The sequence below is a fragment of the Protopterus annectens genome, chromosome 2.part0 (genome assembly GCF_019279795.1).
Source record: "Protopterus annectens isolate FY-2018-M chromosome 2.part0, PAN1.0, whole genome shotgun sequence".
NCBI lineage: Eukaryota > Metazoa > Chordata > Ceratodontiformes > Protopteridae > Protopterus > Protopterus annectens.
In genome coordinates, this window is record NC_056728.1 from 770,871,583 (window position 1) to 770,887,497 (window position 15,915).

At 36.1% G+C, this 15,915-nt stretch overlaps 1 protein-coding gene across 1 annotated transcript in view; it reads right to left on the minus strand.

The window, feature by feature from the left end:
* The window catches only part of TYRP1 (tyrosinase related protein 1), a 268,556-nt gene that overhangs the window by 144,224 nt on the left and 108,417 nt on the right, over positions 1-15,915 (minus strand). The gene's annotated exons all lie outside the window — the stretch shown is intronic.

Here is a 15,915-nt window from a genome sequence, read left to right on the forward strand (position 1 = left end):
TTCTGCTTTCCAATGAGTCACAAACTAAGTTCTTCCGTTACTGTTTAATGGCTGCTCTTGGTGAAGCCCTGTAGCCAGTTTATCAGAGTATTCAACAGGGCACTACACATGGAAATGTTGTATATTGGCTATTAGCGGATTAATCTATCTGGATGTTTACTGGTTCATGTGGTGAAAAGTCAGCATACCACTGTGAAGTACATTTTGTTCTTAGCCCTCATCCCATGAGATAGGACAACACCTGCAAGCATACCTCTCAACCTCTTAACTCAAGAAATCTGGACAAAGCTTAAAATAATTGGGGGGGGGGAGCAAAGGCCCAGAAATAGGGACAGATTCTCATAAACTTAGAACATTGCTTGAATGACAGGTTTTGTGTTAGCTACATTTTTTGGAAGGATATGACGTCCGAAACTGTAATGTGTGCTATTATTTAGTGACTTCAGTCCTCACTGATTTGCCAGAAAAGTATACATTTTATGAGAAGCAGACCAAAAATATGAGGCAAAAATCTGGACAGTTGAGAAATATGCCTGCAAGACTACATCTAGTAGTCTCCCAGTTACAAAGCTGAAAATACAGTTGTACCTCCAGTTTCATGAGGGTTAGGGGCAGCAACTCCCCGGGAAGTCCAAAGTATCGCGAATAGTAATTAGGCCCCATAACCTCAGCCCTACACTGACCGATAACCTTAAAAGTCCATCTAGTAAACTTACTTCTTATCTTTTCTGTTACCAACAAATTCATTGGGTGGCAGGGGCAGCGGTGGCAGAAGTGGATGGTTTTACTTTGGGAAAATACATTGTGATTGGCATCTAACTCCTTTGCCTGTTCTTTTCATTAAAAAAATTAATGTATGGAAATTCATGTATGGAATCACTGCCTCTTCCATTGCTTGCCTTACTTTTAATTGCAGTTATTTTCTGAGTTACTGTTGACACTGGCTAAATCAATATCCAAGCCAGATTTACTTTGCTGGGAGCAGTAGTATTTGGAAGATAATCCCAAATACATTCTCCAAGTACTGAAGGTAGAAGTATGAGATATACCTATCCCGTAGGCCAAAATCATTTACCATGCATCCTTGAGGATTAGTCATTGATACCAGCTTATATTTAGCTAAAATCCTAGTGTGTTCAGGAAAAACTGAGTATGCCACATGCTGTGTGTCTGTGCTAAATTAAAGCCATTCCGGGATGTTAATAGTTACAATGCTAAAGGTCAGATTGGCATTAGCATATCTCACAGTATAGCAGTCAAAGTTTTAAAAATACTGCCCATTAGTCTGTAGACTTGAGACGTTTTTCTTGTCTAATGCTAAAACACCGGGAACAAGGTTTTCCTCCATACTTGGCTTTGAGGAAACGAGAAGTGCTTTATAACGTTCATGCCACACATGCTAACTGTCTAATGTCAAAGAAAAAATTATGTCCGCAGAATGTAGAGAATGAAACAACACTGGCAGTAATGTAACTGGTTGGCCTACAGTAGCTGGCACTGTATCCCTCAAGGTGTTTGGCATTTAATTCTATGTTCTGCTATATTTTTGTAATATACTAGGTTTAGCCAGCATCACTTGGAGGGTAGAAACACGGACAGAGTATGTACCTCTGACACACATGGACTTTATATCATTGTTGGGTCTCATGCAGTTATAAAGTCTATTTTACTTTGGATGTCTCATATTATATAGGGTTACAATGTCTATTTTGCTTTGGATGACTCATATTACTGATAAGCTTTGATGAGGTTTTCCTATGTGATTCACTTTATCAGTCTGTTAGGGTCACTTTTTTAATTTAGTTTAGCATTGCTCTGCAGGTAAATATTTTTTGGCATCTGTTAACAGGGGTGTCATTTTGGCTTTCTTATTTCCTACACTGGAATGGCTTCCCTGATTGGATTTTCTCCCTCTGCCATTCATAATATGGTGGTAATTGTCCAGTATTTTGTGCTGGCTTGATCACACAATTGCATCCACGTGCAAATAAAACATAATGTTCACTGAAATGATTTATGAAAGTCAAATAAAACTTGAGTGATTTATACAAGCTGGACAAAACTTCTAGTAATGCCTTTTGAAAGTTACTAATGGCAATAATTCAGTGATGTTCCAGCTACTTTAGGAGTACACTGTTTGAAGCTGCAAATAACCAGACAATTCCACAACAATTTACACAGTAGCTTTACTGGTTTGCACCACTTTGAAAGGACATGCATGCTTGTGCTAATGCACATAAGTAAATACATTATGGTGAATTAATGCACTACTGCTGTTAACTGTTTCAATGACTGTGCTCAAATACTGTCACCTTGATTAATGATTTATACAAATGTCTGTTGATTTAATCACACACAACACATTAGCTGTGAATGTGAAGACAATCATTTCTTTCTCAGCCTACATCCATTACAGATTTGTTATTTTATATTTTTCTACAATGAAATTTTTACAGCATGGACTACGTGGCTATAAACAGAAAAATAAAAACTTTAGACATACAAGACACAATGACTAAGGTCTCATCATACATGTCACGTTACCATTATAGTTAGATTTCCATTTAACTCTCACTTAATTGCTAGTTGCAAAAGAAAAACTATAATGTTTAAGTGAACACATACTTTAAAACAAAGCAGCTGACTCCTTGTTAGCTTTATAATCATACTTTGAACAATGTTTACACGTATATTACATAACACTATAAAAAGGCTTCTTTTTGTCATAAAATGTGTCGATGCACTTGGGCTGTCCTTATTCTATTTACACACGACACAGTGGGCTGCTACTCCTATACTAGACTGTGAAAAGCAATGGCTAAATATAGGTAAAATTATTCTTTAATGGTTAGTGTAGTCTTTGTGCTTAAATGTAGGAATGGGACAACTTGAAGCAAAAACAAATGCCCATGGGAAATGTAGAATTTCAGTGCTTAATCCTCAGACCAATTAAAAATATACCAGCAAAAACAAAAGCTTTAGTCAATGCTGAAGGCTGGCTTGTACTAATGCTGAACTGCAGCTATTGTGACTTAAAATATAAACAACAAGCGCAGAAAGGTTATTCCCATGAAAGAGTCTCTCATTATTTACTAAGTAAACACTGAATACAAGGCACCAGTTAGTGCTTTCATTCATCAACAGTGACTTCACAGACTGGAACATTAGACTGTCAATATCAATAACTACTGACTTGTATTTTTTTAATTGCTGTTTAATTGTTAATTGTTAAATAGAGTCTCTTTGACATGAATATACTTGTGGTGCCTTATTGTTTATGCCTTACACAGTTTGCCTTAGGTCATTTATATGCTTTTTATTTAAGTGGTTTAAAATATGTGGTCAATAAAAAGAGATTCTATGAGGAAGCCGACAAGCAGAAATCAAGGCATTAATCATGGAATGCATTCAAAATATTCTTATATGTTTATCAGTGTTGGGCAACTTATTTTCCTACAGTGTTCTACTTTATAATGCTCCTGGCTATATATGGTATTATACCATGATCCCCCCAAAACGTGCACGCTGATTGGCCAGCGTGCCCGTTGTAAATCGAGTTATACTAATGGAAAAAGGTCCGGTCGCCCGGACTTTTTTCCATTAGTATAACTCTTTAAACACTGTCGCTATGTTAAATGGGTTTAACATGGCGAGACAGCTTTAAAATAAGCAACGGAGATCTCCGTTGCTTATTTTAAACTGTCTCGCTATGTTAAACCCATTTAACATAGCGAAGCATGTTAAAACAACGAGAAAGCAAGATCTCCGTTGCTTTTTTAGTGTCTCGCTATGTTAAATGAGTTTAACATAGCGAGACAGTTTTAAAATAAGCAACGGAGATGTCCGTTGCTTATTTTAAAACTGTCTCGCTATGTTAAACTCATTTAACATAGCGAGACATAAAAAGCAACGGAGATCTTGCTTTCTCCGTTGCTTTTGCTCACAACTCTGATGTACTGCGCAGGCGCCAGTACATCAGAACTACGCGGATGCCAAGACATCTGCGGAAGGGCAGTAAACAGGCATTATACTATGCCATTATTTAAGAAAAGTAATAGTTTCTTTTCTTAAATAATGTCATGGTATAATAGCAATAACCCACTTCTGGGTGTGGGTAATGCTAAATTTACCCACGGTTGGCTTTGTTTGGTCCCTCGGGCTTCGCCCTCGGGACCAAACCACGCCAACCGTGGGTAAATTTAGCATTACCCACACCCAGGCGTGGGTTATTGCTATAACACATTGTGCAGTTTAGCAAAAGCATGGGCACTGTACAGTGAATCATTTTATTGATGACACATCTTCACCTGCTTCTGCTGCAGTTAGTTTCAGTACAAGCAGACATCTAACACTGACAAAATGCTTACTCTTTTATGTGTTTCTGTTATTCATAACTATGGAAATGTTTAATACAGCTTGTTAAGTTGCAAGAAGCGTTTCAACTGCTCTCTACCAATAGTGTGAGATCCACTAATCTTCTTCTTTTGGCTTTTTCCCGGTTAGGGGTCACCACAGCGGATTACCTGTCCGCTCATGATTGGCATTGGAGTTTTACGGTGTCGAGTTGCCAGCCCAGCACTCAACCTTCCACAGAGGGCACACACTCACACCTAGGGCCAATTTAGAGTGCCCAATCCACCTACAGCATGTCTTTGGGATGAAACCAGAGCACCCGGAGGAAACCCATGCGACCACAGGGAGGACATGCAGACTCCGCACAGGAGGCACCCCAGCCAAAGATCGAACCAAAGAACCTCTTGCTGTGAGGTGGCAACACTAACCGCTGCACCACCGTGGCTGCCCAGTGTGAGATCCACTAATGCAAGACCCAAAACATCAAGCAATAAACCATGATTAAAACAGGAGTATAGTGAATTTTTTTTACTGTTACACATTAACCATTTTACATTTTAACCTTTTTTTTTTTTGCAGGGGGAGGCTTCAACCACCTGTACCTCTTACTATGGTGGATGCACTCTGCACATCTCTCTTTCTAAATGTATAAACCACAAGATCACTCTCTCTCTCTCTCAGAATGGGGGGGATGCTCAAGAGATAACAAATTCAGAAAATTCATATAGATATGTGTATATATATATATATATATATATATATATATATATATATATATATATATATATACACACACACACACACACACACACACACACACACATATCACATAGATATTGATATACATATACATATACATATATAGTCCCCTAATTTGCACTTCTAGTGCTGAAGATTTCAGCTATAGTCCTCCCACTTTCAGCAGGAACCCCTCTGAGCATGACTACCGTCTTTATATTGTAACTGCATCTACTGAAATTTTGATTGCTTTATTAATATTAAACCTGCTTGAACTGGTTACCCTATATATGGTTGAAAACTACTAGATATTGATTCCACAAAGCACCATTTACAAACAGAGGTTTGTAGCAAATTCCTCTTCCAGAAAGATCAGAGTTCATGCAGCCAATGTTTACACCTTTACAGAGTTCTTTTTCCCCAAAGGGTTTGTGACCACGGAGTTAGGGGTTGCAGGGGATTGCAAAGACCCTGCCTTGGATATGTGATGGCTTGTCCCCCCCTTGTGTTTCACACCTGTAGTTTATGTAGCTTTATTTTTCTGTCTTTATAGATTAGTCTAGGTTAACAGGTCTGGAATTGACCTCTCAAAGTACATATATTTGGCCTTTATGTTCAGTAGACAGGGGGGCATCTAGATACACCTAGAAAAGATATATTGTGTGGGGCACGTTGGGAGTGATCAAGAAGTAGCTTGAAACAGTATTACTGCCCTACGAAGGTATACATTTGTTTCACCAATGCATTATCTGTCTGAGGCTTTCAATAATCATTAGAAGAAATTTAGTTTATGTGCATCTTTTCTAAGATACCAATTTCTCAATGAGTTGTATAAAATATAAACCTATCAAAACAGTTGACCACGGAAACTAATTAAAGTTGTAAGTGATTTCGGAGACGTGATGTCATGACTCCAGCCCATAATCGATGCTACAACAGTGCAGTTATGGTACATTTTGAATCATTATATGTGCCCGGAAAGCATAACATGGTTGCATTGCTTTAATGATCATTACTTGTTAGGATCAGTTAGAAAACAAATTATACTCATAACTGCTGCCCATTCTTTGAATGGAAGAATAACAGAACAAATCCTACTTTCTAACTGCCTTGTACTTTTTCAGGTAAGCTTATACAAACAGATATACTAACTTACCTTGAGTTTTTTATTTTTTGCCACATGCATTTAAATTTGACAAAAGCCATTCAACTTAGAGGCACTGAAAAATTGACTGTTGTCAGGAACACTTATCTATTATACCAAACCAGTTTTAGCATTTTGACCTTAGTTCCCTGTCTTCAGTATGCAGCTCATTTGCAAAGAACAGATTCAAAATAGTTTGACTAACATGCATTTTAAAGGGGTTATACTTAAAATATAACGGTTTCACCATACTTCATAAATGATAATGTCTCATCCTGGCAGTATGGATTTTTACACCTAAACGCAAAAATGAATTAATTAGAAGAAGGACATATAAGATTTGTGAAAGCATTTTGAGGGTTGTTTAGAATAACATGTGCTGTTGTACTGTGAATGCATGAAAGTACAATGTAGTTATAAGTTATAGCTCTGTATTTATGGACAGGACATTTTAACACAAAAGTAAGTGATAACCAGTGTTAAATGGAACAGCTATGGTGTATGCCAAATGTGCTCAAGATAAGTACCAATGAATTGTATGTATATTGGGATCAAGTGCATAATTATAGGCATGAACAAAAATAAATGTTAGAAATGCCAAATTACTGACTTGGTAACTTGTGAAGCAAGTAGACATAACACTTTCATATCGTAATTTCTATGCCATTTCTATAGCAGTTATTTTCCATGCCTTCAATAACCATTACATGATCTTAAACATATATTTTACTATATCTAGTTATACCTGTTGATGATGATATAGAGGTTAGGTTGGATTTAAACAGACAATGGTTGGACAGTGTTTTTTTTATTCGCTCCTTTTATGAAATATATGGAAAGGTCACTGGTACAGTACAAATACCCATAATAGCTATAAGATGATGGATAACAGATGAGAAAAGTACAACAGCTTGAATTTTAGTATGTTTGCTGATCCTTGTTAATATCAAGACTGTAGCTTGTGCATTTATATTAAGATAATCAATGGGGAACATAAGTTATGTAGATATATGACAAATGGCAATGTTGCTGCTGTGAGATTTTGTGTTGCATGCATGAGGACTGCACTGCTTGCAAACTGGTGATGAGTTGAAGATAAATAAATTACATGTTCTGAAAAAAGTAACTCTTACAAGTAACCACTCCACTTCATTCAGTTTCTTGAAACACCAGAAAACATCTAAATGCAGGTTGAATATTAGCACCAATTTACAAGGAAAATATAGTTAGTTATAACTGTTCAGGTGTTCAAGAAATATGATAGCATGTCTCTCCTGTAACCATTTTCAAAACTAATTATGCAGACCATAGTGGGCAGACAAATGACTTGTTTTAAAGTAGTCTAATAGTGTCTGAAGTAGTATGCAGGAGACACAGGGTACAAAGTCTATCAACCAACTGTAATGCAATACACTTCTAATACTGGTCATATTCATCAATTGTAAACCTCCAGATTCTGGCCTCCTCTTCTAACCTCATGTGTCTGATTGATTTCTGTGCAAAGCCTGTCTTATCACACAGATAACACTGAAGCTTTGAAAGTTCACATTTGACTATTTTCAGAACTATAGTTATCCAAACATTAGCAAGTTTTGTCAAGCCACAAACTAAAGTTGCATTTACAAATATGAACTGGACATCTCCTGATACTTAGCCTCAGAGCTGGTTGCAGAAATGTTCTCTGCACCCACTCTGAATTCATACACATATGCTGTCATTTGCATCTAGGTGAAGCTGACACTGACCTATCTATCCCCATGTACAGGTCTAAACTGTACCTCCACAAACACAGCCTGGAGATAAAACACTAAAAGATTTCTTAGTGGATGCAACTGCTTGTGATAGGGTTCTCTCAGGATCTTGACACAGACAGTTATTTTAAGAGATGCAGATAAAGACAAACTACTCAGTATACAGCAACCAATCAAAAGCTCCATCAGCTTATATAGCCAATTCCTCATCAAAACAGCATTCTGGAAAAATAGCTGGCATGTAGAAAATTGCACATTGCACCACTACTAATCAACAAGTTATATTTTACATCCTCTGCAGCTTTTAGGGGTCTTTTGCAAAGGTGCAAACCAAAGTACTAGAGAAGTGCAGTTGCAAAAATGCCTGTCTCGGCTGATCATGAATGCAGTATTCTCTTTTATTTTGTAAATCTGACATGTTTCTTAGTTGGAAGGTCAGTACTCCACTTTCAGTCAGAATTATGTACGTTAACTTATGTCCTCTGTAATCTCAATGATATCTTTTATAAATACTTTGTGTATATGTTTTGCAATGGTTTATATGAACCATTTTTGTACTTTGCAATAAATAGATTTAAGATTTTCTTACAAACATACATTGCTAAAAATAAAGTTCTCATAAACCAATCCAAGAATGAAACTCCGTGTATACAGACCTCAGTACTTTAATAAACAACTATTGTTAAAACACAATTACAGATCTAGCGCTTTCATCTGCCGAATGCAGACTTCTTCAGAATAATGAATAATATGGTGCCAGTGATTTATATACCATTTGAAACAATTAATTAATCCATTAATTGCACAAGCATTTAAAATTTAAAGCTGTACACATTGTTTTCTGTTAATAATTTCTTTTATCTAATGCAATTTTAACAATCAATCCGCAGACTCCCTTAGGGACTTAAAATATTGATGACCAATCTGGTTAAAGTGCTTCTGTGCCTTTTGTATTATAATTAACATTTGTTTTTATGCACAATAGTTAAAAAATGCCTATATTATTAAATAAAAAAACACATATATATATTATACATAAAATTATACATGAAATTACATTACTTGATATATTGTGTTATGACTTGTTAACTGATTATTAGTTATGTTGTAAATAATTAAGTAATTAATTAACTAGTGAAATACATAGTGGAATAAATACAGAAGTGAATATTAAACATAATTGACTTGTAAAAATGTGTTGTATTCTAAAAAAGTGTATTTATCTTTATTAAAAACTGTTGTTAAAAGCTATTATTAAAAACTGTTGTAATATTTATGTTGTTAAAAAACTGTTTTAAAACAATTTGATATTTGTCACCAACAAACATACCATCTTGGATATTTCAAACAATTGTTGTGTTGACCCCACTCAAAAAATCTCATAGTGTGCTTGTGGGTTAATGTTGACACTTGCCTATAATTACTGTTTGAAAATATATTATTGTGATGTATATTCAAACACAAACAGTTGTTTATACATTATAGGCTTTTTCCACTAGAATAGCCTTAATGTTTGTGTATTCATTAAGCCCGGGGGGCATGTTTGCTTTTAACCTCAGCTGCCACCTAATTTCTTTCTGAAGCAACTGATTTTTAATGTCGCCTCCCCTTGGGTCAGGTTTAACATGTTCCAAAATCCCAAACTTGAAATCAGTAAAACCTATACAATCCACGGAATGTTTAAATAAGGCACTAGTCTCCTTTCTCTTGTTGATGTTATAAATATGTTCATATACTCTTTCTCTGAGGGACCTCTCGGTCTTCCCCACATAGAAAGCAGAACATGTAGAACATATAGCTAAATACACCAACATCTTACTTCTACAGTTGCCCTTGCAAAAGGCAATTCTACTTTTCAAGCCATTTTCCAACTTTAATTCCACAATTGGATTGATGTACATGCATTGTCGACATCTACCACATCTTTTAGTACCTTCTTTGGAGTCCTGTTTAATATTTTCCATTTCAAAAAATCTTTTAAAATTAGTGGCTGTCTTGTATATAATTCTTGGTTTCTTTCCAACTATCTGGTATATCTCTTTATTAGTTTTAAAAATAGACCAATTGTTTTTGATAATATTAATAAAATGGTCAGAGAATCCATTGTATTCCACAATACAGGCACTCATATAATCCTCTGAATTGCCCGCCTTTTTCTCATTGGGAATAAATTTATTACCTAAAAGAGGTTTATATTTTATACCCCATCCTTTATAGACTTGTTCCAGAATCTCACCTACTACCTGTTTGGGATAACCCCTTTCCAAGAATTTTTCCATTAAAAAGGAAAATTCTTTTTGTAAATCCTGATGTTGGGACGTCATTCTGGCTATTCTAACAGCCTGCCCTTTAATAATGCTTTTCTTTTGGTGTAGGGGGTGCTGGCTGTTAAAATGTAAATAACTGTTGCACCATGTGTTTTTACGAAAAATGTTTGATTTAAAACCAGAAGTCCCCTTGCTCAAGGTTATATCTAGATAATTTATAACCTTGTTGTCAATTTCATAGGTAAAGGACAGGAAGGAAGTAGTTTGGTTGATGTATGTCATGAATTCTTTTAGGTCTTCTATGGTATCTTCCTCCCATAATATAAAAATATCATCCAGAAAACGAAGATATATTTTTATATTTTTCTGATAAGGACTCTTAAAAATAAATTCTTCTTCCCATTCTAGAAGGACCAGATTTGCATATATGGGGGCACAAGCAAACATACATTGCTGTTAATGGTTCTTTATCTAAGCAAAGGGTACATAAGCCATACTCAGCCTGTTTACTTTCCTGTATGATTACTGCTCCTATACCATTTTTACTTGCATCTCCTTGTAACTCAACTGGCTTACTCTCATCATAGTATTTGAACATTTGTCATTCTGTTAGTATATAAAGCACTTCCAAACTCATCTGTTTATAGCTGCATTCCCAGGTTACATCTTGCACTGATGGCTAAGTGACATAGTTAAACTTTACAAGATATTGAATTATTCCCAAAAAACCTAATTAATGACTGTCCATTTTTTTGATTCTGAGGTCAAAGCACTACTGCTCTGACTTTGTCGCATTCCAGTTTCAGTCACACTAACACCTGCAAGTGACCCAAATATTTGGATTTTTCATTCTTTTGTAACTGACTTTAATTTAAATTTATACTTTCTAAATCTGGTCAGGATCTACAATGAGTTTTGTGTTCTTCTTTGTGACCTCATACCAGTAGACTAATTATGTTCTCAGAACATTCTAAACCTTCAAACCCTTGTGAAAACTGTTTTTTATTACTGGCTTTGATTACACATCTAATGGAGACTCAAGAATGTATCCCTTCATAAAGGGATATCAAGTATATACAACTTGAAACTTATTTATGTAGCTTTATCTGTAAGAATTTCAGGTTAGCATAAAATACAAAATAATTATCCTGATACACTTAAGATCGGTTCAAATGTAACTAGTGGTACTTTTCCGACATCAGAACAATGACCATGTAAGTAATCCATTTTGTAGGCTCTATTTCATAATGAAATCTAAACTTTCCACTTGATTTAAATCCTGCTCATCTCTACTCCTGAAAGCTACCAGTACTTTCAGTGGAGCAAGTACTACTGGTAAAGCATTTAGATAATTTTAAATATGTTATTTTCCTGACAAACCTACAAAACATGTAAATAAGTTGGAACAGTAACACAAGATACCTTGGGTATTGAGTTGTACAGGACTGAATATAGCACTGTACTTGTGCAACTGTTCCTGTACCAAATTTCTCTATGCTTGCACACTGAACACAATTCACATTTTTTTCAGAAATCAAATTACCCAAAATATTATGCATAACACCTTTCTAATCCAGTTATACTATTTGAAATTGATAATATACTTTGTTATACACATATCAGTAATCTTTACTCTGCTTCTATCTTAGTGCCTTTCAGCCCTAATGCATTAAAAGTATTTGCTGATAGTATTACACTTAACATCACTTTCCGCTTTAACTTCTTCACCAATAATTCAGAGCTTCATTGCCACTCAGATGATCTACATTGCACTTACTTTGCTAATGAATTTTATAGAGATCAACTATTTCAACTTTAATACTTTTTAACAGTACCTGCAAACAATTCTTCAAATTCTGCGACTAACATGAAAATTCTTTAGAACTTCTGTGCTTGTTTTCACAATTTGTGAAGTGAATTATACCATGCCATCTATGATGCTCATTATACCATGCCATCTATGATGCTTATTATACCATGCCATCTATGATTCTCATTATACCATGCCATCTATGATGCTCATTATACCATGCCGTCTATGATGCTCATTATACCATGCCATCTATGATGCTCATTATACCATGCCGTCTATGATGCTCATTATACCATGCCATCTATGATTCTCATTATACCATGCCATCTATGATGCTCATTATCCCATGCCATCTATGATGCTCATTATCCCATGCCATCCATGATGCTCATTATACCATGCCATCTATGATTCTCATTATCCAATGCCATCTATGATTCTCATTATACCATGCCATCTATGATGCTCATTATACCATGCCATCTATGATTCTCATTATACCATGCCATCTATGATGCTCATTATACCATGCCATCTATGATTCTAATTATACCATGCCATCTATGATTCTCATTATACCATGCCATCTATGATGCTCATTATACCATGCCATCTATGATTCTCATTATACCATGCCATCTATGATTCTCATTATACCATGCCATCTATGATGCTCATTAAACCATGCCATCTATGATTCTCATTATACCATGCCATCTATGATGCTCATTATCCCATGCCATCTATGATTCTCATTATACCATGCCATCTATGATGTTCATTATCCCATGCCATCTATGATTCTCATTATACCATGCCATCTATGATGCTCATTATACCATGCCATCTATGAATCTCATTATATCATGCCATCTATGATGCTCATTATACCATGCCATCTATGATTCTCATTATACCATGCCATCTATGATGCTCATTATACCATGCCATCTATGATGCTCATTATACCATGCCATCTATGATTCTCATTATACCATGCCATCTATGATGCTCTAATGCTGGTTAAATGCTGGGCTACTCTTTCTAATATGCTTTTTCACACACAGTACACATGCTCTGAACAGCTGTCTTATATCATGATTAATGAAACTGTGCATTTTTCACTTTATTGACTTAATCTTTAATGGCTTTCTGTTTCTTCTTAGATCATTTAAATGGACATTTTTCATTTCATTCATTCCGCAGATATCCACAGCTTTAGATAATACTATGTCTGCTTCTGTAAAAAGTATGTCCATTTCTACTAATAGCTCTCCAAAATGAATGTCTGCTGTATTATTAATCTCATTAAGATAAGCATTGTTTCCATTGATCTTTGTTTTTTGTATAGCAAATGGTAGATTCTTAGGCTCACAACAGAAGCTCATTGCTATTTTGTCTTTTTGCTCTTATTGAGATGCAGATATATTAAATGCCTTGAACAGTTTGCCCACTGCAAATTGCTGAAACATCATACACCATGCCTTTGCATGTTTCTTAGCTATTCTGCTTGCACCAAGAAATATATTGAACAAAACATTTGGATATTTAGCTTCCAATTATTTGCTGAAGTTCCCTGCAGTAAGAAAATTGCTGGCTGCTGCAGACAGACCAGCTTTGTCTTAAAAAATAACAAGACACTATGAGTGCTTCTTACAAGCTGCTGGTGAAAATATATAATGATGACTACAAATAAAAAAGATGAGTGGGAAGTTTTGAAAGTTATATTTCTACACTATAATACTTTGAAAAGAATATGTTTTATTAACTAACACTTTCCTTTGCGAAGTCTTCTATGTAACCGTTATAATTTATGTTAAGACACTCATAGGTTCATAGGTATTTACTAGACTAATGACTGCCAGGGCCTTATTAAGCCAAGCCATGCATACCAAATATCTGGCAAGTTCTGGTACCCTTATGTAAGCAGGGGATTGGGAGATGAAACATTCGCTGGCTGCCTGTGTCCATTAGAAAGATAGATGCCAAACCAGGAATGAATTTCCTGTTCCCCACCCAGTTTTTTAAGTTACACTTGAATTAGGTTAAGAAGGAATTCTACTTCATGTGGATGGGGAGTCTGTTCCATAGACAGGGTAGTCTCTTGGATACATAGCTATCTCTTCAGCAGGTCCTATTTAAATCATAGGCAAAGTTTAAGTCTTTAGAATGGGTAATTCTAGTGCTGTTTCCAGCATATTGCAGGCATTTCATCATCAGTGTGGATATTCAGGAGGTCCATCAGAGAGTGGTCTGACAATGCCTTGTATACCAGGGATAGATCTCCTCTCAACAGCCTGTAGGAAACATAATACAGAGATAGGGCTTTGAAGTTATCTGCACAGGACATGTTACCTATGCCCTCTCTTCATTTAGTGAGGAACCTCTGTGGATGTTCCAGTTGTTGGATATGCCTGGCTAGGTACATACCAAAGGGGGCACTGTACTCAATGGCAGATCAGAAGAATGTTGAATACAGTAGAACAATGACCTTCTTTGACCTAGATGCCATACCTTTGATTATAAGTTGCACAACATAGAATGATTTCCTCACTACTGTAGACACGCATAATAATATCATTTGAGAAGTCATCTACCCCTAATAGCTATCATACTGACAACACACCTCTAAGAGTCAACCTAGTAGTTAGGGACTTGGAGACACACATAGACTGTTATTTAGCCTTTGACCATCATGTGTATTTTAGCCTTCTTGGATACAATAGGAGCACTGCTTGATGGGGTACCACCTAAAGAATTTAGTCTAATTAGGCAACCTGAGCACTTTTACGAAAATGGAAGTACCTGGAGGGATACAACTGCAATAAGTGGCTGGAACCTGAATGGTGGAAAGTAGCTGGACTTCTGTGTTGGTCATGCACTGTAGACAGTTCAAACACTAGGCTGCCCATAAGAGTATGTGGTACCACTGTATCTTGGGCAAAAGGTCAGTGATAGGCACTAATCATATCAAGCTTTACGTTTATGTGTTCTTGATATTTAGGCCGGAAGAGATGCTTAGATGTTAACTGATTACCAGGGGATTAATCAGACATTCACAAAGGTGGCTGACAGAAACATAAAACCCAAATATATACTGAGGATATCCCAATAATTGATTGATTGATTGATTGATTGATTGATTGATTGATTGATTGATTGATTGATTGATTGACATTTGTTGACCAGAAAAGTCCACCGGACCCAACAACCCATTTTCAGTGGAGCTATGTTGTCAATATGACCCTATCGTGGTAGATGACTTCTCAAAGGATACTATAATGCTTAGTAAGTATTGCTCCAAGGTAGATATTCAACTCCCACCTCAAGAAGAGCTGTTCCCAACACTAGGGAAGGTCAGAACTACGCAATCAGAAAAAAGCCTGCCCAAGACTTCAATAGTTGAAGCTGCATCAAAGAGTGGTGGTGAAATCATGTCTGGGACTCATAATGGTGGGAACCTAAAAGAGTATCCAGTTTGACAATGGCAATGAAAAGCATGCATCTGCTGTTGCTTGAAGATGATTTTGCCCTTTAATGTTTCAACTGGATGATATCCATGATGGACTAAAGCACTTTACTTCTGAGTTTAAAGTGAGTAAGACAAAAATCAACATCCCCAAAGTCATGGCTTGGAATCTAATGGATTGCTCTCTACAAGTGAAATGGTAACAACATTGGGGTCTTCCAAGATATGGTAGAAGGGATTAGGAGACTGACCAGGCACACTGATGATGAAATGCCTGCAATATGCTGGTGAAAATAGAGCCAAATCATAGGATGAAGTTTATAGCCTACTGTGAAGTCTAGATCCTTATCTTTGCCTATGGTCATGCACCATGGGTAATA